Source organism: Argentina silus (genome assembly GCF_951799395.1).
Source record: "Argentina silus genome assembly, chromosome: Y".
NCBI classification, from domain to species: domain Eukaryota; kingdom Metazoa; phylum Chordata; class Actinopteri; order Argentiniformes; family Argentinidae; genus Argentina; species Argentina silus.
In genome coordinates this window covers 31,821,203-31,847,776 of record NC_139654.1, presented here as the reverse complement: position 1 = coordinate 31,847,776, position 26,574 = coordinate 31,821,203, and the positions used below count along the sequence as shown (strand labels likewise).

Genomic DNA, 26,574 nt, shown 5'->3' with positions numbered 1-26,574 from the left:
TTTGCACCACGTTTCATGCAAGACAATTTTTCCACCGACCGGGGGGGGGAAGAATCACGCGCATAACAAAACACAATAAAGTGCATATTATATAATTTAATTATTCATTTAATTGTTACATTTATAATGTAAATGTGACTCAACTCACCATAATGCAGAATCAGTGGGAGCACTGAGCTTGTTTCCCTGCAATGAGACGGTCCCATCTAGGGGTGATGGGAGACAGTGACACCCGAAGTGTGTTCCTTATGTCCAGTCTACTCCGTAATCTCGTTTTGGTTGCTGTCACTGCAGAAAACCCCGCTTCACAAAGATAGGATGTTGGAAATGGAAGCTGGGTTTTCAGTGCTTTTGTGGCGATCTCAGGATATTCCGCCTTGACTTTAATCCAGGACGTTGGGAGATTTGAAGTCTCAAACATACTTTCAAGGCCACCATCATTTGCGATCTCAAGCAGTTGATCTTCTTCCAGCACGGACAAGGTCGATTCACCCGGCTTGTTCACAAATGGGTCGCGGATCCATTCCTTCCTAGTTCGCGGGTCTTTTGTGGTTGGAAAGTAACGCTCAAACTCTTTTAAAAGCTGAGATAGGTGATCGTGCAGCAGCTGGGAGAATGAAGGCCCAGGCTCAGTCTCTTCCAAAATCCCAGCTAATGTTTGAAACATGTCAAATATCCCTATTTTCATTCGCCGTCCCCACAATTCCAGTTTGGCTTTGAATGCAGCCACTTTATCTGCCGACTTGAAGACAGTTGTCGTTCTCCCCTGAAGTGACAGATTGAGTTCGTTGAGCAAGTTGAATATGTCACACAAGTAAGCAAGTTTTGCGCCCATTCTGTACTACTGAAATGTGCTGCAAGTGGTGACTGTTTTTCTAAAAGAACTCTATGAAGCGGCTCTCGTAACTCAAAAACTCTGTATAAGAGAAGTGTGTATAAGAGAAGACGTTTGTGCTCCGCGTCCATCTCCTCAGAGCTGCTCGAACAGACGCGAGTTAAGGGCATGTACTTTGATGTGGTTAATAACTTTAATCACATCTTTCAAAACGTTGTTAAGTTCAGGTGACATTTTTCGGCTAGCCAGCATTTCTCTATGGACGTATGGCGTAGACTCACATTCAGACGCAACCTCTTTGACCCGAGTAGTGAAACCAGAAAGCCGTCCAGTCATGGCAGCCGCTCCGTCCGTGCATACACCGACACAAAATGACCAGTTTAGTTTTCCTGATATGTAATCATCCAAAGACTTGAATAGTTCTGCAGCTGTGGTGTTGGTTGGCAACAATAATGCACATAACATATCCTCATGCACATCCTCCTGAAAAAGATATTGCACAAAAACAAGCATTATTGCCTTGTTGTCAACGTCGGTAGACTCGTCAACCTGGATTGCGTACCACGGTGACTCATTAATCCTCTCTAACAATTGTGCCTCAATGTCCTCTGCTATTTCATCAATTTGTCTAGTTATGGTGCTAGTGTTAGAAATAATTTTTATAAAAACAGTTTATTATTGCTATAATAAAAATACATTACTGCAGTGTGTTAAATTTACTAATGTGATGGCCTGTTGATAAATGAGCGATGGATCAAGCATTAGTCCCATAGTACGTTGGATTAATACATGGAGAGGTTAAGCCAGGTCATCAAGAAAGACACGCTTACACAAAGAGCTATAGTGGAAAAGTACCAGGCTAGGGAGGACAGGCTAGGGAGGACATACCAGAGTAGGTGTCTTATCTCTTACAGGGTGCTGACTCCACAGATGGGATGAATGGTGTGACCAGCCCGTGAACAACAAGGGATGCCAAGTCTAAACCGCGGTTCCTCCCCAACCAAATAGCCAATCACAATCATTTTGTATACTGTAAATGCTTTATTTGACTGTTTGAATGCATCCATTTTTGGAAGGTTGGTTACAGATTAACAGCTTGCTGACTGTGATTTTCTTCGCCAAAAGTGGTCCTTGTACAAGCCTAGAATTCTGACATATAAATAAAGAGCTAAAAGTAAGAAGTAGTTTGTCTTCTCCTTCAAATAAAGAACACGTTTTCTCACACTAGCCGAAAGAGGAACCTGTGCTACCTTTTTAACTGCAGCCTCTCCTAAAAGTTCACGGCAAATGTCCTTAGCGGCAGGCAGGATCAACTCTTCACCAATAGTGAAGGGCTTCTTAGCCTTGGCAATGCGGTTAGCCACTAAGAATGATGCTCTCTGTGCAGACACATTTGATGATGTGGTGGCCTTCAATAATTGCCTCTTCGTGTTCACGTTTTTTTCTTTCAAAAAACTCCAAAGGCTTGTTTTAATGCAGGGTGCTTGGTCTCTACGTGGCGAAGCAGTTTTGAAGGCTTCATGGCCTCGTTGGATAGCCGGCCGCCACATATTATACAGAGCGGGCTTGGGTCATGTGAATCACCTGTTGCGATGAACCCGTAATTTAAGTAGGACTCTTGGTATTTTCTTTTAAATGCAGCTTTCTTTTTTTTGGCAGTCTTGGAGTCTTGTGCTGTCACATCATTGGGTCTTTCCCCCTTTTCAAAGAAGCTCTTCAGCAATGTTTGTTTTTTACTCATTTTTGCTAGGGTTAGCTTGTGGGCTTAATTTATCGGTGCATGGGAAAAGACTGCGACTGAGACAAGTGCGGAAAAGAGGCACAGACGGAAGTGGTCATTTTTCAAAATAAAACACTCTGCAGACTGCGATAGTCAATAAAATGGAAATGAAATAAAAAATTAAAACGTTTTTATTCTTTCTGTGCGGCCCGGTACCAAATGATCCACGGCCCGGTACTGGTCCGCGGCCCGGTAATTGGGGACCCCTGAGCTAAGGCACTGCATCAGGTAGCCTAGCAACAATAGTCACGTATTTCACCATGTAAAAAGATAGGTTCAGTAGTTTTTGAGTTACAAAAAGCTGAATATTTTAAAAAGTATAATGAGTTTGAAAAATATAAATGTAAGCAACTCAAGTTAGACCTCTCTGCACGTTTTAAAGTTGGAATGGTGTGAATAGCTTAAAAGCTGTAGGAGGAGTACCATACCAAAAAATCTTAAGAAATGGAATAATAAGAAGTATGAGCAATAACAATAGTTGGACTTGCTGAAGCAAGCCCACTAATAAAACCGATACCCATAGCGAACGCATTTCACTAAAAAAGATAACCTAAATAAAAAGATCAGACTCTCTCCAGCCCTCCCGCCACACTCCAAGCAAGAAATAAGAATGTTGTTGCAGCCGTGAGCCGACAACCAAAGCAGCAACTGCTTTCCCAAAACCAGAATGCTCCCACATAGTGAAAATAAAATGGCATATTCTCTTGTCAGAGCAAATAATTAGAATAAAAATACAATGCAGTAGCAGTAGGTAGGCAACTCAAAACAGGAGAAAAGTAGGCATAGGCTACTGAAAGACATGGCCTGCCTATACCAAGGGCTCCATACATGTAAACAATCTAAACCTTAGCTACTGTGGTAGAGTGGAAGCGGACAAATGAGGAGAGTTATTCAAAGGATGATACAGTTTTATTAATGCAGATAATAATATTTGCACCAACAAACTGGGGTTTCTGCAGAGGTATTCCCAAAAAAGTAATTGTCACGTCTGCCCCTTATATACCTGAAAACATTTCTTTTGGCAGAAGCATGTGTACAATATCCACCCTTTGGCCCAAAACCCATTGGCTTATAACAATTAGATCAGAACATCATCGTTTCGACATCCTTGTGACTTTAGCGAAAACATCATAGTTTCGACACCATTGTGACTTGTTTTTCTCACTCCTGTCCCAATAACAACATCTGGATCCTATTAGCCATTATTAGAAAGCGATTTCTTAGAAAGGCTATCACTGAACTTTCTGTCACATCATGGAAAGTCCCATCAGCCACGGAAAACATCATTAAAAGCAAGAGTGTTGAGCATGTAGAAGTCACTTCAGCAATCAGCCGGATATTTGCAGATATGACATATGAGTAATGAATAATGAGTATATGATAGTAATAGACTCAACAACCAGCTATCCCATATCTGTTGCCAAAGTCCATCCCACCTGGGCAGCAAAACGCTAACCCCTTATATCAGTGATTATCAAAAAGATGACCATCACTTGGATGGAGGTTTACCAATAGATACGAGCACTGCCTGGGAAACATCCTCTCCCTGTTTGGCGAGAAGTAGGTAAAACCCTAGCATTGCCTCTCTCCCTAAATATTGAGTCCAGTTTAATACTGACAACAAAAGTAAACAACAAATTCTGAAAATGTTATGTGGGATATGTCAGTGTAAGTACAAATACACCTTTCATCTTTCAGATGTCAAGTTTATTGGTTTCACCACCTACTGGCCCTAAAAACACTAAGTGTTACGTCCCCCACATTTGTGTGCGTGTGGTTCGTTTGTCTGTTTGTTTTTCCTTCTGTCTCTCTCCCAGGTATTGGTTCATCCCCCTGTCAATCATCGTTTCATCCGTCACTCCCCCTATTGCCCTTCGACCAATGGGTTCACCTGGCGGCCTCCATCCACGTATCAGACCATCGTCCGTCTCTGTTTAAAAGTCCCGCGCACTCTTCAGGAAGAGAGAGGGGCGTGGTAGCATCGTAGCGGTTTTTCATCGGTCAATTGTAATCCTCGTATCCGACTGTTCTGTTAGTGTCTGTCCTACCATTGTGTCCGCTGCCACACCTGTAGTTAGCCCCAGGGGAGGGCGAGTTAGGCAGGTAAGACGCCCATGGGCTTACACCTCCATCACGCAGGTTGGTTTTGTTATCTACATTAGGTTAGTTTCCCCAGGCGGGCGCCACCTCTTGTATTTTGGGTCTAGGGTAGGCGGGCAAGATTTAGTTAGTTAGTTAGCCGATGTTTCGTAGTTAGAACAGATAGGACTAGAAATTAGCTTTGGGGTTATTTTTGTTTTCATTTATTTGGCGCCGTCCGGCGTCCTCCCCTTAGTTCCCTCTCTATGTTTCCCCCGTGTTGTCTGGTTGTTTGTTGTATATATTTCTAATAAAATCTGTCTTATTTTCATTTTATATTCAGTAGTTGTGTGTGTGTGTTGCACTACCACCGCACCAGCGGGTCTCAGCCGCATACACAGATACAGTATGTTACGTTTCTCCCCCCTTTTATATCCCTAGACGTAGTATCTGGCGGGGGTTCGTAACATAAATGGGGTGCTCGTCCGCGATTTTTGAACGTTCCTGTGTCTGTGTGTGTTGTTGAGATTTGTCTGGTGTACTGCGTAGTTGCGTCGTTTTGGTTAGTGATCGTGTCTAGTGTTTGATAGTGTACTTTAGTTGGTTTTTGTCATGGCTACCTCTGTGGTGCAATTGTTTATAGAGGCACCATCTACCGGTTTGTTGGACCAGTGTCGGAAGGCGGATTTATTCAGTATTGCTGAGCATTTCAGTATCCCTACATTGAGGAATTTAGTAAAGGCAGAACTCAAACAAACAGTGTTGGCCGGATTGGTGGAAAGCGGTGTGCTGGAAAGTCCGGTGCGTGCGTTTCCTGTTCCTAGTATCCCTGTTGAGAGTGCAGCTGGTAATGCCTTAAAAACGGACGAGAGCAACGTGTTGGTGCTGGGTGGAAGTGTTACGGCAGGGACGACGGAGGCCGACCCTGTTGTACGCCCCAGAACCCCAGTCACCTTACCGCGTTTCGAACCGCTCTCTTTTTCTTCGGGAGGGTCGGGCTTGGACGCTCGCCTTAAGGTTCGGCTAGCACGTCTCCAGTTGGAGAAAGAGGACAGGGCGCACGCCAGACAAATTGAGTATGAGCACAAGCTCGACGTCAAGAGACTCGAGATCGAGAAAGAGGTTAGGATTCGGCAGCTGGAGTTGCAGGCCTGAGAGGCAGTCTTGGCTCCTGTTGTGCGGTTTTCCTCTGGAGTGACTATGCCACCCGTTCCGCCATCTGACAAGTTTGACGTAAGTAGAAACATTGTCTTGGTTCCTCCATTCAGGGAGACTGAAGTAGATTCCTACTTTAGTGTGTTTGAGCGCATTGCAGCGTCTTTGTGTTGGCCTAAGGATGTTTGGCCGATCCTTTTGCAATGTAAGTTAGTTGGTAAGGCTCAGGAGGTCGTATCTGCCCTTACACTTGAGGATAGTCTAAGTTATGATGTGGTTAAGACCGCAGTGTTACGTGCGTATGAGCTGGTGCCTGAGGCTTACAGACAGAAGTTCAGGTATCACAAGAGGTCCCCAAATAGGACTTATGTTGAGTTTGCTCGAGAGAAAGAGACTCTTTTGGACAGGTGGTGCTCAGCGAGTAAGGCGACTGAATATGCTTCCCTTCGCGAGTTACTCTTGTTGGAGGAATTTAAGAACTGTCTCCCGGAGCGTTTGGTCGTGTACCTCAATGAGCAGAAAGTGACGTCTCTCTCTCAGGCAGCGGTGCTTGCAGACGAGTTTGTGTTAACACACAAAACTGCATTTTCAACCCCTCGCACTGATCATAGGAGTGTAGAAATTCCTTCTACTTCCCAAACTAGTCGGGGTCCAGCGGTGAGTCGAGGCTCGAAAGAGGAGCGTGCGTGTTTTTATTGACACGTTATTGCTGATTGTCTCACTTTGAGAAATAAACAGTCATCGCCTTCGACCAAAAAAGGCGTTAGTTTAATTAAAACAGTTAAGAAACATTTAGGAAACGACTGTTCTGACTCCTGTGTTCCGGTTTCTCCTGATCCCACCTATCAGCCATTCATATTTCAGGGGTTAGTTTCGTTTACCGGAGACCCGACAGATCAAAGACCGATTCAAATTTTAAGAGACACTGGTGCTGCGCAGTCCCTGATCCTCTGGGATGTGTTGCTGCAGGGCATTGAAATGGGTTGTGTGCCTGTGCCGCTACACCAAGTTCACTTGGTTTCGGATTTAGTTAGTGGACGTTTTAGAGTAGGCGTGCAGCCGCAGCTTCCAGTTCATGGCGTGGCTATGATATTGGGAAATGACATAGCGGGAGGCCGTGTGATGCCGGTGTTGGAAGTATTAGATACTCCTGACGCACAGTCTTGCTCTGACGTTTTAACCGTGGAATTCCTTGAGGTTTTCCCTGCTTGTGTGGTAACGCGTGCCCAGTCACGTAGATGGGGCAACGTTATTGGTTTGGCTGACACGGTGCTTGCCCCAGACTTCTCCCGTGAGAAGTCTCAGTTTCCCACACCTGTGTCCCCGGTGTATCTCGACACAGGGAGTGTCGTGAATCAGGAAGTGTCTGATAGTAGGGAGATGAAATTACCAGTTACACGTGTGAAGCTTATCGCTGCACAAACTGAGGATGTTAGTATCATGAAATGTTTTACCGCCGCTATTAGTCCGGAAGAAGCAAAAACTAAGAAGGTAGCTTACTTTCTTGACAATGGACTCTTGATGCGTACGTGGAAGCCCCGAGCTGGTGCTGATAATATCTGGAGCACGGTGTTTCAGATTGTGGTTCCCCGAGCATTACGTGAAATGGTGTTGTCCCTAGCCCATGATATCCCGTGGGCTGGTCACTTAGGAATTACTAAAACCTATGATCGCGTCCTCCATCATTTCTTTTGGCCAGGTATGAAATCCGATGTAGCTCAGTACTGCCGTACTTGTCATACCTGCCAAATGATCGGGAAACCGAACCAGATCATTCCTCCTGCTCCTCTCCATCCTATTCCTGTTATGGGAGAGCCGTTCGAGCGAGTGATCGTGGATTGTGTTGGCCCGCTACCAAGGACAAAGTCTGGTAATCAGTTTTTATTAACAATTATGTGTTCTGCTACTAGATACCCAGAGGCAATCCCCATGCGTAACATCACTGCTAAAGCTGTGGTGAAAGTGCTAATTAAGTATTTCTCCACTTTTGGTCTTCCAAAAGTAGTCCAAACGGACCAAGGAACTAATTTTATGTCGCAGTTATTTAAGAGGATTTTACAGTCTCTTGCGATCACTCACAAGATTTCCAGTGCCTATCATCCGGAAAGCCAGGGTGCCTTGGAAAGGTGGCACCAAACATTGAAGTCCATGCTGCGTAAATACTGCATGGACACTGAGAAGGATTGGGACGAGGGTGTTCCGTTGGTATTGTTTGGTATCCGTGAAACATTGCAGGAGTCGCTTGGTTTCAGCCCCGCTGAGTTAGTTTTCGGACACACAGTCCGAGGTCCCTTAAAGGTGCTGAAAGATCAGATCATGTCGACTGGCTCTGGCTCCAAAACTGTGTTGGACTATGTTAGTCAATTCAGGGAGCGGTTGCATGATGCATGCGCTCTAGCTAAGGAAGCGCTTTCTTCCTCCCAAAAGAAAATGAAACGAAATTTTGATGAAAAGACTGTTCCTCGCTCCTTACAATCAGGTGATCAAGTCTTAGTTCTGTTGCCGATCCCCGGATCCTCACTCTCTGCACGATTTTCAGGTCCCTATTTGGTTGAGAAGAAACTAAGTGACACCGACTATGTTGTGCAGACCCCAGATAGGAGACGCGCGTCTCGAGTCTGTCATATTAACATGTTGAAGCTTTATCATGCCAGAGATGTTCCCCCTGTAAACTCCACCGATAAGATGGCCGGGCCCGCTGTCTCTTCGGTGGCCTCTGACGCGTTGATAGCTGATTTTAACATTGTTAATGGTCTTGATGAGGATGGCTTAGTGTTGCGTAATGCGCCCCAGCAGTGCGCGCGTTTGTGCAAAGACCGATTCAAATAGCCGATACTCTAGTTTTAGTAAGCGAATTTCCCTGTCTATTTAGTGATGTCCCCAGTCGCACTACTGTCCTGGAGCACGATTTGGATGTTGGCGATGCTGCCCCAATCAAGCAGCATGCGTACCGTGTAAATATGTCGAAAAGGTCGGTCATGAAACAGGAGGTGACTTATTTACTGGAGAATCAGTTGGCTGTACCCAGCTCCAGTCCGTGGAGTTCTCCCTGTATTTTGATCCCTAAGCCTGATGGTACAGTTAGGTTTTGTACGGATTATAGGAAAGTGAATGCTGTCACGGTGCCAGACTCTTTTCCTTTGCCTCGGTTAGACGACTGCATAGATACTATTGGTTCAGCTACATTTGTCAGCAAGTTAGACTTGCTTAAAGGCTATTGGCAAGTTCCACTAACTCCGCATGCTTCGGAGATTTCTGCTTTTGTCACCCCCGACAGTTTCCTGCAGTATACGGTTATGGCATTTGGAATGCGCAATGCACCTGCTACGTTCCAGCGCCTGGTAAATATTGTACTGGCCGGTGTTTCGAATTGTACCGCTTACCTGGATGATCTAGTTGTCTACTCTGCCACCTGGTCTGAACATCTGAGTTCTTTGAGAACTGTGTTTGAGCGTTTGGCTAAGGGGTCATTGACCTTGAACCTCGCCAAGTGTGAGTTTGGGAAAGCTACGGTCACATATCTTGGTAAACAGGTGGGGCGCGGAGAAGTCCGTACACTTACTGCCAAGGTCTCCGCTATAACATCTTTTCCTCCACCCACCACCCGACGTGAATTGCGTAGGTTTCTAGGCATGGCTGGGTATTACCGCAGTTTCTGTCGAAATTTTTCCAGTGTTGCTGCACCTCTGACCAGTTTACTCAGCCCGTCTGTATCTTTTTGTTGGTCAGCTGAGTGTCAGAGTGCGTTTGACGCCTTAAAAGCGCTGCTTTGTAGTTCTCCTGTTCTAACTGCCCCTGATTTCCGTAAACCATTTAAATTAGAGGTGGATGCAAGTATGGTTGGTGCTGGTGCTGTCTTGCTGCAGGAAAATGCAGATGGTATTGATCACCCCGTCTGCTACTTTTCGCGCAAATTTAACGACTGTCAGTCTCGGTACTCCACCATTGAACAGGAGACTCTTGCTTTATTGCTCGCCCTACAATGTTTTGATGTTTATGTTGGTTCTAGCATTCTCCCTATCGTGGTATATACAGACCACAATCCTTTAGTTTTTTTAGACAGGATGTACAACCACAACCACCGCCTCATGCGGTGGGCCTTGATGGTACAAAGTTATAATTTAGCGATTAAACACAAGAAAGGTTCTGAGAATGTTTTGGCCGACGCGCTTTCTCGCGCGTAGTTTTGTTTGTTTCATTGTACAATTTCTGTTTTGTTGAAAGAAAAAAAAAAAGTATTTTTTTTGTATCGCAATACCTATAGGTTTGCTCTTTATGGGTGGGAGTGTTACGTCCCCCACATTTGTGTGCGTGTGGTTCGTTTGTCTGTTTGTTTTTCCTTCTGTCTCTCTCCCAGGTATTGGTTCATCCCCCTGTCAATCATCGTTTCATCCGTCACTCCCCCTATTGCCCTTCGACCAATGGGTTCACCTGGCGGCCTCCATCCACGTATCAGACCATCGTCCGTCTCTGTTTAAAAGTCCCGCGCACTCTTCAGGAAGAGAGAGGGGTGTGGTAGCATCGTAGCGGTTTTTCATCGGTCAATTGTAATCCTCGTATCCGACTGTTCTGTTAGTGTCTGTCCTACCATTGTGTCCGCTGCCACACCTGTAGTTAGCCCCAGGGGAGGGCGAGTTAGGCAGGTAAGACGCCCATGGGCTTACACCTCCATCACGCAGGTTGGTTTTGTTATCTACATTAGGTTAGTTTCCCCAGGCGGGCGCCACCTCTTGTATTTTGGGTCTAGGGTAGGCGGGCAAGATTTAGTTAGTTAGTTAGCCGATTTTTCGTAGTTAGAACAGATAGGACTAGAAATTAGCTTTGGGGTTATTTTTGTTTTCATTTATTTGGCGCCGTCCGGCGTCCTCCCCTTAGTTCCCTCTCTATGTTTCCCCCGTGTTGTCTGGTTGTTTGTTGTATATATTTCTAATAAAATCTGTCTTATTTTCATTTTATATTCAGTAGTTGTGTGTGTGTGTTGCACTACCACCGCACCAGCGGGTCTCAGCCGCATACACAGATACAGTATGTTACGTTTCTCCCCCCTTTTATATCCCTAGACGTAGTATCTGGCGGGGGTTCGTAACACTAAGCAACTGCAGTGCCGGACCAGAGCAATAGAAACTTTGTAGTGGCATATCCTCTTCGAGTGGCATATCCATCCTCACTTCTCCCTGGAGACATGATCATCCCTCAGTGTCCTAACAGGCACGAAGTCCCTCCAGTCCATGCGGAATCTCAGCCCACAGACCCTTCGACTCCCAATATTTTCACCAGCCCACCTGCAATGAGAGATTAGCCTGTCCCCTACACAGGTGCATTCTACCTAAACACACCAATCTCCCTACCACCTAGCACATGAGCATAAACATACAGAACCACATAACTTGAACTAACCTCCACTCCCCTTCTCCACAAACATGAATACATGATTATTACCATACATTACGAGGTTATGCATCCTTTTATTATGATAATTGTTTTCTATGATTTTGTGTTGAGGATGAGCACAGAGATTATAGGATTACACGATTAAGTAGACAGCTCCTCACACAGATAATACTCAAAATTACACACTAATCAACTTCCACACTTAAACTTCAAACCACCTATACTTCCAGCTGGCTCTTTTACCCTAAACACTGGCAAGCCAAACTCACTTTAGTGGATCACAACATGGAGGACTACACAAAGTGTCCTCATCATCCTCGGTGTCATCATCGTCCTCACCCCCCTCTGACCGTGGCTTTGTTGGAGCCCAGTCAGGAACGGGGTACAAGTCAGGCTGTTTGAGAGTTTGACCATTGGACTGCAACACCATCTGGGAGCTCAATTTCGACACCACGACCTTGCGGAGGATCGGAATACAACAGCAAAAACTGAAACCAAGATCGGCAAAGTTGATGGTGGGGAACTCGGCTGTGAGGCTCCCTGCTTCCTCACCGCACCCGGCTCTTTTTGGCACAGGTTGGCTCGGATGACCTGTGGTATGGGGGATGGTTGCGTCTGGCGGTTGGTGGCCCCTCCAGCCAGGTTCGGCAGTGGGGTCTGGGTGGTAGGAGCTTCTGTTTAAAGAGGGGTCAGAATGGTCAGACTGTCGAGACTCTCCCCGGCCTCAGTTGGCCAGGTGTAGCGGAGGAGTACCGTTACCAGCCCGAGGACAGCAGCTGTCGCCAGCACTCCCCCCGCCACCAAGAACCTCTCGTCCCTTTCTCGGCTCCTGCCCCCTGACTCCGGCTGCTCCAGGTCCGGTTCCTGGACCGGCTTCCGGATCAGCTCCTGGACCAGCTTCATCCTTCCCCTTGGCTCTGGTACCTGCAACTCTTACGTCCTCCTCTGGCGGAGCCTTAACACAGTGATTAAGATGATACCATGTGGGTGAACCCTTTACCTGGACTGCTGTCCCTGTTGACCGGATCACCTTGAACGGTCCTTCTCGCCGGGGGCCATTCCACTTGCGCCGAAAGACCTTCACGAACACCCAGTCTCCCGGCTGGATTGGATGTGCCTCTGGCTTCTCTGGCTCCTTCTCCTTTTCCTGTAGATATATAACTCGGTGGATGTGAGCTATTTGTTGCACAAAGGTTTTTATATCCTTTTCTAACACATCCAACCCCGGTCCCTTATGCAAATGCCTATATGCTAGCGCAGGCATGGGTCGACCCGTAAGCATTTCATGCAGTGTTAGTTGCATTTTGCGGTTCACTCTACTTCTATAGGCCGTGAGTGCTAAAGGTAATGCATCCACCCAGTTGAGTTTAGTGTGATCACAAATGTTTGTTAGTTTTGCCTTCAGCGTACCGTTCACTCTTTCTACCATTCCTTGTGATTGCGGATGATACACACATCCTAGCCTCTGTTTTATTCCCAATTTCTGGTAAACTCCTTTTACCGTTTTGTCAATAAACTCCCGTCCATTATCTGAACTTATCATACTCGGTATGCCAAACCTGGGGATAACCTCTCTACATTTTACCACTGTGTCCGCATTTTTATGCTTTGCTGGTACTGCTTCCACCCATAGACTAAACCTGTCCTCAATAAACAACAAATATCTCTTTCCCTGTATTGATTAGATTAGATGATTAGATTAAACTTTATTGTCATTGTGCAGAGTACAAGTACTGAGACAACGAAATGCAGTTAGCGTCTAACCAGAAGTGCAGAAAAGTGCAGTGTGAACAGTATATACAGGTAGTGCAGTATATGAGCAGTATAGTCGTGCAGTATAGTATAAGTAGTGCAGTGTAAGCAGTATCTGAATTAGTAGTAGCATTATAAGCAAAGCCTATAAAATCAAAACCCATTAAAAAAAATCTTTTTCCAGCTTTATGTACAAATTTAGCCATACAACATCAAACTAATGAAAAAAAAGGCGACAGTTCTGAAAATTTATAAAAAATGAAAAACAAGAATAACAGGGTTGGAAAAGTCATCAGTCCCCTGATTTAATACTTTGTAGAGCCACCTTTTGCTGCAATTACAGCCATCAATCTGTTTGGATATGTCTCTACTAGCTTTGCACACCTAGATTGGAGAATATTTGCCAATTCTTCCTTGCAGAATTGTTCGAGTTCAGTCAAATTCCGTGGTCAGTGGCGATGGACTGCTCTCTTCAAGTCCATCCACAGATTTTCTGTCGGATTTAAGTTAGGGCTCTGACTTGGCCATTCAAGGACATTCACCTTTCTATCCTTAAGATTAGATTAGATTCAACTTTATTGTCATTGTGCAGAGTACAAGTACAGAGACAACGAAATGCAGTTAGCGTCTAACCAGAAGTGCAAAAAAGCAGAAAAGTGCAGTGTGAACAGTATATACAGGTAGTGCAGTATATGCGCAGTATAGTAGTGCAGTATAGTATAAGTAGTGCAGTGTAAGCAGTATATGAATTAGCAGTAGCATTATAAGCAGACTAAATAGAATGCAGTATGAACAGTGTAAGCAGCATATGAGCTGTAAAAATAGAAAACACCAAAAAAAACACCAAGAAAAATAGAAAAAAAATAACATACAGGCGCATCCACAATGTACCATATTAAAGTCAAGATTTTTGTTGTTGTTGACAGAAACACACCCACACACAAGAAGAGGAAGAGAGAGTATGCGTTTCTACTGATGTAGAATATGTATATATGTATGCAGTATATATGTATTAATAGTAACATTAGAGTAAATAGCAGAATAAATATGGAATGCCGTATGAACAGTATAAACAGGTATGTACAGAAGTGCAGATGTTGTTCTTTTGGCGGTATGTTTAGGATCCTTCAGTTCAGTTCAGTCCAAAAAGTTCAATCTTAGTCTCGTCTGACCATAAAACCTTTTTTCCACATGGCAACAGAATCTTCCAGGTGTGTTTTTGCATAGCACAAATGAGACTGAGTGTGGCACTTTTTCAGAAAAGGCTTCTTTCTACCCTGCCATATAGGCCAGCTTTGTGTAAAGCTTGTGAGATTGTTGTCACATGCACAGACAGGCCAGTCCCAGCCATAAAGACTTGTAAGTCCTTCAAAGTTGCCTTTGGCCTTTTGGTAGCTTCTCTGATCAATGTCCTCCTGGCTCGGTCATCCAGTTTGGACGGACGGTCTGATCTAGGCAAGGTGTTGGTGGTGCCATACGCCTTCCACTTCTTAATGATGCTCTGAACGGTACTCAGAGGGATAGCTAAAGCCTTCGAAAACTTTTTGTAGCCTTCACCTAACTTGTGCCTTCCTACAACTTTATCCTGGGGGCCTTTTGAAAGTACTTTTCCAACCATGGTGAATTCTTTGCAGAACCATGCACTTCTAGTAGTGGAATCCTCAAGAAACAGCTGGTTTTATTCTGAAGTAATCAAAACCACTACAATTGATGTCAGGTGGGGGGCAATTAGCCTGGTGTTTGATCTGGAAGTTGATTGGTTGCACCTGAGCAAGTTTATAATGGTATACTCTCAGGGGCTAATCACTTAACCAAACTAGGTATTTCACTAATTAATTTTTAATAATTGTCCAGAATTTAAAATATATATATTTTCACTTGGATGATGAGCGTTATAATGTGTACATACAGCTCAAAAAAGTTAGATTTGATTTGTTTTAATTTCCAGGGTGTAATGTGACAAAAGGTAAAGATTTCACGGGGTATGATGACTTTCTATAGGCACTTGTACCTGTGCTTGCAATTTAGGATACCACAGTCCCATATTTGCTATTTTCCTTACGACCTCCCCCCTTGCGCAATGGTCCATACCATACGCATCGGGAATCACCAAAGACAAAAGATCAGTTGTGGCCACAAATAACACATGATGATTCCTCCAACCACCATCAGAGCATTGAGACACTCCCCTCTGCTTCCACAGGTCTTTCTCGGCCTGGGGAGCCGCATCCTGAATATCAACCAAATCTTGCTCTGTAATTTCGGTTGTTAGCTCGGCAGTTAACATCATGATGGCTTTTGAGTCTACATTGGCCTCCAACTTTGCAGCTTCATCCGCTAAATGATTTGCAGGGAGGAATCTTTCTTATCAGCTTGACACTTTACAATAGCTATCTTTCTAGGAAGCATCATAGCCTCCATAAGCGCTATTACTTGCCCCCCTTTTGCCAATTCTCGTAACACCGTGATCGAATCCCTGTGACACTGTTCCAGTGAGTCAGAGCAAATGATTAGGTAATCAACATACTGAATCACGGTACTGGTAACCTTGTGTTCTAAAGCATGCAGATCTTCCTTAAGCACTTTGTTAAATACATGTGGTGAATGTTTAAAGCCCTGTGGCATACGTGTATTGCTGACCACGATATGTAAATGCAAACAGATGTTGAGACCTTGCGCTCAGTGGCACACTGAAGAACGCAGAACAGAGATCGATGATAGTGTAAAACCTGGATGTTGATGGCACGTTTCTCAACAGCGTGTGTGGATTCTGCACCTCTGTATCATAGTCTTCCACTACCTCATTAACAGCTCTAAGATCATGCACTAATCGGTATCTAGACCTATCTGCTTTTAAAACCGGATGTATGGGAGTATTAGCTCCGGAGCACATATGTATAAGCACCCCTGCAGCCAACAGGCCTTCTATTGTACTTGCAATACCCTGTTCTTCCTCTGGCTTCATAGGATACTGCCATATGTCAGGTGGCCTACACCCTGGTTTAAGCACTATCTCTACAGGTTGAGCTGATTTAATGAGCCCTACATCTGTGTCGTGTTGAGACCATAACTCTGGTGGTACTTGAGACATCATGTCGCTAAACAAATCCTCATCGCTTTCTACCATCATGTGAGTGTTGTTAGGCAACCTGACCACTTGTGGCACAGCTAGAGCTGAAAAAGATATCATAATTTTAATGTAGTTTTTGTCTTCACTATGCCATATTTGTGGACACTGTGTCAAAGTCCACTTTTGTTTGCTTGCCTCCTTTACCATGGGCCCCAAATGTTTAGACTCATATTCCGGATTTATTTTTCGCGTGACATGCGGGATTGCATGTTCTATTTTAAATTGATCTTTTAAATACTCATTATTTAACACAGTCAGAGCAGCTCCTTGTTTTCCGATTATTATTGAAGCTGAATCAATCTGCCCCCGCTGTGGCTGTCCTTTCAGCCAGCGCTCATTTCTCTGGACTGGGGGATCTGAGCCATTATGAAAGGCTCCCACGGATGACAAACGCTGTACACTTCATCCTTGATGCCAGAAGACAGTGGACTCTTCACAGCGTTGGGCCAATTCCATCAGAGTATTTTGCATCCGAGTTTACACATGGCATCCCTTCCCAACAAATTGATAGGAGTATTTTCCGAAATCAGAACTGGTAATGTTATGTCTCTGGAGTCCACCCTGAGGGTGACAGGTTCTGAGGTGGGGATCAGCTGCGTGGTTCCCGAGAATCCAACTGTCCTGACAAATTCTCCTGACCGGGGGAGATGTGAGGCATAGGATTGTGACACACAAGTGTACGCGGCTCCTGTGTCCACCATCATTGGTGTTGTTTTACCTCCAACTTGAACCTGCAGCATAGGTTCTTCATCAGCTGCTGTCGAGACCATGGATAGCTGATGCTCCCCCCTCAGATCCTCTGGGCCCCCCCACCTGTTGGAGGGGCCTCGTGGCCCATTTGGGTTCCGCTGGTTTCCAGGCGGCAGCGGTGACATCCACGGATTAGACCTACATTCTCTCCTTCGGTGTCCTGTCCGTCCGCATCCCCAACGACCAGGCGCTCCTCTACGCCCATTTGGCCCTTGATTTTGGTAGACGTTTCCTTGTTGTCCACCTGGTCTATTGGATCTCTGCCTCTGCTGTGGCCCCCATCCTCTTCCTCTCCCTGCTTGGGGCTGAACAGGGCCATAATTGTTAATCACTTGAGGCTGGGGGCTATAGGCAGACGCATGTGTTGGCAGGGGAGGGGCTTGATTTGGTGCTCCTACCACTTCTTGCACTTTTTTTTTCCCTTCGTTGAGTTGCTGCTGAGTGAGTTTTCTCAGCTCATTTTTATCACTTTCTCTTACTTTCTGTTCTTGACTCCTGAGCTTCTCCACTGCATGGGTCACATGGTCACAGAACAGGATATACTCCATGTCCAGCAGCCCCACGACGTCTTCCAATCTGCTGCGCACCGGACCAGGTAGGCCTTTCAGCACATTTTCCCGGAACATGGCTCTCTGAAGAGGGTCATCCTCGGGATTCTGACCGAGCTCACACCTCCACTCCTTCTGCAGCTTGTGGACATAGGCCCCAGGGTTTTCTGTCTCTCCCAATAACGCACCACCCATCAATCCTGGTTTTATCCGGGCAGGATACCGTCGCCTCAGCTCTTCCCACAGCGAGCCACGGTGCCTATTGAACAAATCCCCATCATGAACTTGAATTCCTACAGCAATGATCATTGTGGAACTTCCCAACACCTCCTCCATGGTGCCTAGTCTCAACAGTCTCTCCAGCAGGGCTTTCATATCCCCTATCGCCAATAAATATCCCACAGTCTCTTCCTCGAAGGCCCGTATCCACTTGTGAGCCCCCTCGTGGATGATTGGCAGTCTACTTATCAATCCCTGCATATCCATATAGTGCATCTCTGTTCCCTTCACCATCAGAGGTGCCATTAAGGCGTCATGCTGTGGTGAAAGTGTTCCCCCTCCATTCACGAAAGAGTTCTCCTCTTTTCCTGGGGTGAGTGTCAGAGTCCCCACCATGATCCCGTGTTCCATCACCTTATAGTCTCCTGGATCTGAGATTACGTATGGTTCCGGGTCCCCCAATCTCCTCCAACTGCATATAATCTCCCATCATGTCGATCTTGGTTACCGGCATCTAGGCTCCATACGCGTGTCCGTGTGAACTAGGTGTGTGTGTATGTGGGTATGTGAGTGTGGATGTATGATGCTTATGTGTGTGTGTGGGTTAATAATTCCTGCCTTCTAATATGCTTCAAAATACCCTCATTGGTGTGAAAAAACGCTCTCTCTGTATCTCACATAAATCTCTCTACTGCACCCGTAAGCCCGAGCCTTCTGCTTTAGCCCTGCATTTTTTCAACACCCACTCTCTATATATTTGTTCTAAAACATAAATTATAAGGACCCGTCCTACTAGAAACTGCACTGTATTTTTTCCAGATTTGCACGCTGAATCAGATGCAAGATGAATAAATTTTTTGTGATTTCACATTTACCTCTCCCAGTGCGTTCATCTATTTAGTGAGTTTCCTCACACTTGTATAAGATATGCTCTACGTGGGATCGAACCACAAGGATTTACGAGCTCTGGACGCCTTTTCATTTTATGGATTTTTGCAGTCTCACCTTTTTAGGGCGCAAATGTTTAAACAAATGTTAAACAAACCCAAGGCTTATCTTCTGCCTCCCTTAGAAAACAAAAACAACCCCGGGTCTCTCCAAGGCTACTTACTGCAGAAAGACTTTATTAATGCATGCAAGTTAGTTTTCCTCTGAATAACCCTCCATTCCACATAACCAATTGTGTATTCACTTTTTGGAGAGTTCTTATGCTTACCAAGCCTGAACAGGGATTCAGAGCAATTCACCTACACAGAATTATACTAAAAATAAGCAAAAATGCTTACCTATTAGTGGCCACTTTTTTTCTGTGCAGGAGAACCAGCTCCAATCTCCCGTTCTTTTTGGCTTTGACAGCACACTCTATCAGAATCAGAATTCTTTTATTTGGCCAAGTATATTTGCACATACAGGAAATTGACTTGGTGAGGTTGGTGCATGGACATAAAAAACTAATAGAAAATATTGACAAGAAAGTGTTAACAAAAATAACAAATTTACAAAAAAGAACAGCAGAACAATACATCTTGCAGGAACAAGAGGCTGTGAATTGGTTGTGGGGCATGTACACTATGAATTAGAATACTTTTAAATAATTATAAATTACACTGTCAGTGCGTTGTTTGTGTGACAGGGTGGGGGGGGGTCAGAGAGGGGCAGGGGGCTTGGTTGTGAGCCCCACTGCCATGGGGAAAACTGTTCAGGTGGCGCAATGTCTTGATTGACCGGAACCTTTTGCCGGATGGAAGTCTCTGGAAGAGGTGATGACCAGGATGGGAAGGATCAGCGATGATCTTTCCTGCTCTCTTACTGGTCCTGGAGTGGAACAGGTCCAGGAGAGATGGCAGGTTGCAGCCGATGACCTTCTCGGCTGACCGAATGATCCGCTGCAATCTGCCTTTGTCCTTGGCAGTGGAGGCAGCGAACCAGACGGTGATTGATGAGCTGAGGATGGACTCAATGATGGCCGTGTAGAACTCAACCATCACTTTCTGCGGCATGTTGAATTTCTTCAGCTGCCGCAGGAAGAACATCCTCTGCTGGGCCTTCTTGATGGTGGAGGTGATGTTCTCCGCCCACCTGAGGTCCTTTGAAATTATTGTCCCCAGGAATCTGAATGACTCCACAATGTTAACTGGGGAGTCACACATGATGAGGGGGGCGGTTGGGGCTGGGCTTCTCCTGAAGTCTACTACCATCTCTACAGTTTTTAGGGTGTTCAGCTCCAAGTAGTTCTGGCTGCACCAGGTAGCCAGGCTGTCAACTTCCTCTCTGTAGACGGCCTCATCACCGTTGGAGATTAATCCAATGAGGGTAGTGTCATCCGCAAACCTCAGGAGTTTGACAGAAGGATGGCTAGAGGTGCAGCTGTTGGTGTAGAGGGAGAAGAGTAGAGGAGAGAGCACACAGCCTTGTGGGGCTCCGGTGCTGATGATCCAGGGCTCCAAGACAAGCTTGCCCAGCCGTACCTGCTGCTTCCTGTCTGTCAGAAAGTCAGTGATCCACCTGCAGGTGGGCTCAGGCATGCTTAGCTGGGATAGCTTGTCCTGGAGGAGAGCTGGGGCGATAGTGGGTTTTTTTGTGATCAATTTTTTTTATTGTTTACATCATACCAACAGAAACAACAAGCACAACACGAGACAGAACAAGAAACAAAACAAAAAACAAAAACAAAAACAAAAAAACCCCAGGGAGAACAGTGACGACCCCCCCCCCGGTTCCAGGCCATCCCCCTGCTAGGTGGTTATTCTAAAAGGCTCTTGAGGTTCGCAGAGACCAAATTCCACATCTCTATCGTTGTTTCCTTCGCCGCATGTACTCGGGCTGTCGATAGCTCTAGGTACACGATGTCTAGATATGTTAGAACCCACACTCTACGGGAGAGGGAATGAGGAGGCTTCCAGTGTGTAGCAATTCGTTTTCTCGCTGCTGTAAGCCCGGCCAGTATAGCTTGCATTTTCATCGGAGGCAGGCCCAGATTAGACAGGTTGTTCAAGATGAGTGTAACGGGCGAGTGAGGCAGAATGATCTCAAACATCTCAGAGAGGTTAGAGGCGACCGTCTCCCAAAACCTGACCACTGGAGGACATTCCCAAACCATATGTGAGTAAGTACCATAAGCTTGTATAGTGCACAGGGTGCAAGTAGGGTTAGCAATTATTTTCATCAAACAGAGCTTCTTGGGAGTCAAGTAAACTCAATGTATGAAATTGTAATGTATTTGCTGGTGGTCGGGATTTCTCGAAGCTAGTAGTATGTTGGACCAGATTTTGTCCCAATCAAAGGCTGGGTGCAGATCTGGGAAGTCAGCCCTCCATATAGAATCTAATGCCAGGGGTCTGTAAGCATGCTCTGAGATGAAACGGTAAAGTTTGGAAATTAGGCCGCTTGTGCCTCTAGTGCTATGAAGAATTGTATGCAATGGGTGTGGTGCGAGAGGACTTTGCCATGGTACTCCACTAGCCTTCAAAGCCGACCTTAACTGTAAATAGAAGAAAAAGGAAGAGCTTGGTAAATCAAATTCTGAACACAGATCCTGAAAACTACACAATCCCTCTTCTCTGTAAATGTCCCCTAATGAATGAACACCCTTTTCTTTCCAACGAGGAAACTGAACAGGATGGCCACCGATCAACAGTCTGTCATTATTAAATAATGGGGAGCATGGGTTCCATGCAGAGGAGCAATTGCGACACCATAGGGCCAAACTTACGACGGCATTGAATGATAGGCACATTTGAATACAAAAGGTCCTGCAGAGAGTACGGACGCACCAGACTCTCTTCCAGTGCCCGCCACGATACCGATGCCCCTGGCTGGAACCAGGTTAATAAAGGTCTAAGCGTGAAGGCCCAATAATAATGTTTAAAGTTTGGAAGAGACAGGCCCCCGGCCTGCCTCTCCCGCTGCATTGTGGAAAGCTTGATATGCGGTCGTTTACCTCACCACAAACATTTCGTCACAGCCGTTTGTAGCTTACTCCAGTACTGATTTGGTGGGGGAAGAGGTAGCATTGAACTAAAGAAATTAACTCTGGGTAGAATGTTCATCTTTATTATTGATACTCGGCTGCGAAGAGAATTAGGCAGTGAGGACCATCTATCCAAGTCAGAAGTAATTTTGAGAAGTGTGTCACCATAGTTATGTTTAACTGTTGACTGAGTCGAAGGAAAAAAGTCTATCCCCAAGTATGTAAAATTTTTGACAACTGGGACAGATGAAGGAACAGGTGCACTGATCGTCGCTTGGTTCAATGGTAACAGAGCAGATTTCTGCCAATTTATTTTATTTATTGATCGAAAATAGACAATATTTGTGGGATACATTGTACGGCGTTGTCCATGTACAATAATATATTGTCGGCATATAAAGAAATGTGATGATGTGTACCATTGATAGAGATCGGGGACAGTACGGATGACTGACGGATGGTCTGGGCCAGTGGCTCAAGAGAAAGTGCAAACAGCAATGGACTTAGGGGACAACCTTGCCTCGACCCCCTCGAGATGGCAAATAGGGGAGAGCAGTTCCTGCTCGTGAGCACCATGGCCGTTGGATTACTATATATGACCTTAATCATGTCAATAAGAGGGGCACCGAAGCCCATTGCGCCGAGCACAGACCACAGAAAGGGCCACTCGAGACGATCAAAGGCCTTCATTGCATCCAGCGAGAGAACTGCAGCTGGAGATGACATATTTTGGGCACCGTCTATGACATGCAGGAGCCTCCTTACATTATCAGAGGCCAGCCTGGATTTAATAAAGCCTGTCTGATCGCTATGTACTAGTTTCGTCATATGACCCTGAAGGCGCCGAGCCAGCACTTTTGCGTAGATCTAAATGTCTGCGTTTAGGAGTGCGAGGTGCCTGTAGCTAGCACACTCTACTGGGTCTTTGCCTTTTTTAAGAAGCAGGGATATTAAAGCAGTGTTGACATCTCTCGAAAAAGAACCCTCCTTGATTGAAAAGAGTACCATCTCTAAGAGCAGAGGGCCAAGCAAGGACCAAAAGGCAAGGTAGAACTCAGGCGGAATACTGTCAGGACCTGGAGATTTTCCCTTGCACATGTCCATCACCGCTTTTAGCATTTCGAGTTGTGCCCACACAGGTATGAGTGACGTCTGGCGTTTGATGAACCCTTCTATAAAAGATTATTCCTTTTTCTCGGGCAGACAGATCCTTTTCAAGAATAGATTTTCTCTTTGCGTCCAACGACCTATTCCAAAATGTTCAAAACGCTTTCTATATACCAGTTACTTAGTCTGATCACAAACCCATCTTCTGTTCTGTTACCATAAGGGCTGCCCCCACTAGGGCTCCCAGGTGGCGTTTTAACTCCTCGTTGCTGCGCGATGAAACATACAAGTCTCAGTTTGAGTCCAATTTCCGGAAGTTTTTGGGGTTTAATAAGGGTTCGGTCTCTGACCTGAGAATTTTGTGGCAAGCAGTGAACGGCTTTATTAGAAGCAACACCACTTTGTATGCATCAACCCAAAGGAAGGAACGCACAGCTAAAGACGTTGGTCCCTATTCTCTGCCCCACCTGTTCAATCAAAATTGCTATCCCATACTGCATTGAAATCTGCGCCCAGCACCAGACGAAAACCTGTGAGATCCAGAATAGTTTTAGTTAATAGTTCATAAAAAGCAGCATTGAAATTGTTTGGAGCGTAGGCAGAGATCAGTGCAATGTTCTGACCGTCCAGCCGAATCTTGGCACTAGCCAACCGCCCTTCCTTGTCGGCCCATGAGCCAATGAGATCAAATTTCAGCTTGTGCTTACAAACTATCATACAACCCTTGTTTTTGTAGGAGTAGACGAAAAAACAGTAGGGTGATAAAGCTTATTTGCAAAGCGGCCAGCATCTTTAAGGAGCAGATGTGATTCCTGAACCATGGCAAAGTCAAATTTTTTCTTGCGCAAAAATTCTAAGATAGTGGAACTTTTATGAGGGATATTGAGACCCCTGGCATTAATGGAGATTATATTGAGACTAGTCATGTGTTGGATAGCAGAGAAGTATGGATCATAATCACCTCAGCAAGCAGAATATGGTGGCCTGGAACCCTAAAGTAAAACTCCCCAAAACAAAAAAAAACCCTAAGTAAAAAAGAAACACAAAATAAAATGAAGAAAAGTGAAGAGACACTTTGCTCCTCGACATTCCTGACAAGTCCACAACTGGACAACCAACTAAAATCCGGGAACTAACCAGCTGCCCATAAGAGGCAGCACCATCACCAACCATTAAGAACAGGTGACATACATTTCAACATCCATTACCTGCAAAACATTGAGTCAACATTGTGAGACATCAAAACACATTCAATGGGTCTATAGCAGCCTTAAAATTATGGAAAAAAGGCAGATAGCAAATAGAGGGAGCAAAACTCTTCAAAACTAACACCAAACGGCCAAACATCTTGGAAATGAATGGATAAAAGCGTTGCTCAAGATTAACTTACCAATATAATTTAGAGTTCACTGAGGGGAGGGGTAAAAAACAGGCTCAGAACAAGCAAGAGCAGTTCGTTATACGAGACATATATTAAAAGTTTTTGATGCAATGCAGGGCCTTCTTCGGGTCATCAAAACGGTGTTTAATCCCACCAGGTGCAGTGAAAGATAGAACAGCTGGGTATCCAATGCCAAACGGGATCTTTGCTGAGTGAAGCAGCATTCCAGGAAGGAGTGTCGCCGATCCTGCGTGGCCTTTGAAAAATCCTGGTAAAAGCTTATTTAGTGGCTCTGCCAACGGACATCTCTGATTTCCCTGGCGAGATTTCTCACGCGCTCCTTTTGCTGAAACCTCAAAAAGCGTACCACCAAGGGCCTTGGGGGAGCCCCGATTTTGACTGGAGCTAGCGACCTGTGAGCATGCTCCAAATCCAGGCCTCCGGGAAAATCCGCTTGAGGATCTCCGGGAGTGTTGACTTCAGGAAAGATATGGCGTCATTATCCTCGGAACGCTCTGGGAATCCGTAGATGCGCAGATTCGCCCGTCTATCCCTGTCCACCAGCTTGGCGTTCAGCCTCTCGAGCTCCGAGGCTGGGGCCAAAGGGCAGTTATGGCGCTGCGTCTCTGCGTTCTCGAGCATATCTAGCCTAGCCTCAGCGTTAGCCAACCGGGTAAGCACATCGGCTAACTTCTCCTCAACAGCAGCAACTGCTCTCCGGGTTTCCGACAACTCTTTCCGAATGTCTGTGAAATTTCTTGATTGGTCTTCTGATAGCTTTTGGAGTAGCTCGAAAATCTCGGTATTAGAAGTAGGTTCGGTTGCAGGGGGGTCCAAGGTGCTCGGAGGAGCGTGTCCAGCTCTCGTGTTAGCATTAGACTTAGAGCTAAGGTGTTGTTGAGCGGTATTACTGTACATTTTTCGAGGATTCTGCATTTTGCTTGCAGTTCATACGAAAATACATTAATGACTCGTAATTGATGTAAAAAATATATACTGGATGGCAAAGGATTAAAGTTAAATATATGATGATGGTGCAGGAGCCTCAAGTTCAACCAGCCATCTTCCTCGACATCGTCACGTGACTCTCCTGGGACGATAGTGTTAAATGCAGAGCTAAAGTCCACAAACAGGATCCTGGCGTAGGTGCCGGGGGAGTCTAGGTGCTGTAGGATGAAGTGTCCCATGAAGTGTCCCATGTTGACTGCGTCGTCTACAGACCTGTTGGCTCTATAGGCAAACTGCAGTGGGTCAAGGAGGGGGTTGGTGATGGCCTTGAGGTGGGTGAGCACAAGGCGCTCAAAGGTCTTCATTACCACAGAGGTCAGGGCGACTGGTCTGTAGTCATTAAGGCCTGTGATCCTCTGCTTTTTGGGAACTGGGATGATGGTGGATGTTTTGAAGCAGGCAGGTACCATGCATTCAGCCAGTGAGGTGTTAAAGATGTCCGTAAACACTGGAGACAGCTGGTCTGCACAGTGCTTCAGTGTGGAGGGGGAGACAGCATCTGGTCCAGCTGCCTTGCGGGGGTTCTGTTTCTTTAACAGTTTGTTAACGTCTCTCTCCTGGATGGAGAGAGGTGCAACGGGGGGGAGGGGGCTGTAGAGGTTAGTGTCTCTGTCCAGGCTGGGAAGAAGAGGTGTGATAGCTGTGGGGGAGGGTTGGTTATGTGGGTCAGAGTCAGGGCTGCTCCATTGTCTGTCGAATCTACAGTAGAAGTCGTTCAGGTCATTTGCAAGATCATGTCGGGGTCACCAATTTTTTTGTGGTAGAGTGGAAGTGGACAAATGAGGAGAGTTATTCAAAGGATGATACAGTTTTATTAATGCATATAATAATATTTGCACAAACAAACTGGGTTCTCTGCAGAGGTATTCCCAAAAAAGTAATTGTCACGTCTGCCCCTCATATACCTGAAAACATTTCTTTTGGCAGAAGCATGTGTACAATATCCACCCTTTGGCCCAAAACCCATTGGCTTATAACAATTGGATCAGAACATCATCGTTTCGACATCCTTGTGACTTTAGTAAAAACATCATAGTTTCGACATCATTATGACTTGTTTTTCTCACTCCTGTCCCAATAACAACATCTGGATCCTATTAGCCATTATTAGAAAGCGATTTCTTAGAAAGGCTATCACTGAACTTTCTGTCACATCATTCTGGGATTTTCCACCACACTATGCTACAGAATATCAATGGCATACATACCATGGCGTATGGGAAAGTCCAGCAAAACTGTCACTTTAAACAACCATGCCTTATAGAAAGTGAAATTCAGTCCATCCAGAAACCGTAGTGTCAGGCAGACTTGAATGACTGGTCCTCTCCCTTGCTAAGTGTGGCTGGTAAGTGCATCACAAACCGAATGTCCTTCTGGATCAGCCGCTCGCACACAGTGTTGAACCCTAACCCTAACCCTGGGATGACCATCCGCAGCATGGCCGATTTTCACGGTGCCTCTCTTGGTCT

At 45.5% G+C, this 26,574-nt stretch overlaps 1 protein-coding gene across 1 annotated transcript in view; it reads left to right on the top strand.

Moving 5' to 3' along the window:
* Positions 1 to 26,574, top strand: part of LOC310824073 (acyl-CoA-binding domain-containing protein 6-like) — a 127,323-nt gene that overhangs the window by 53,235 nt on the left and 47,514 nt on the right. The window lies entirely within an intron of this gene.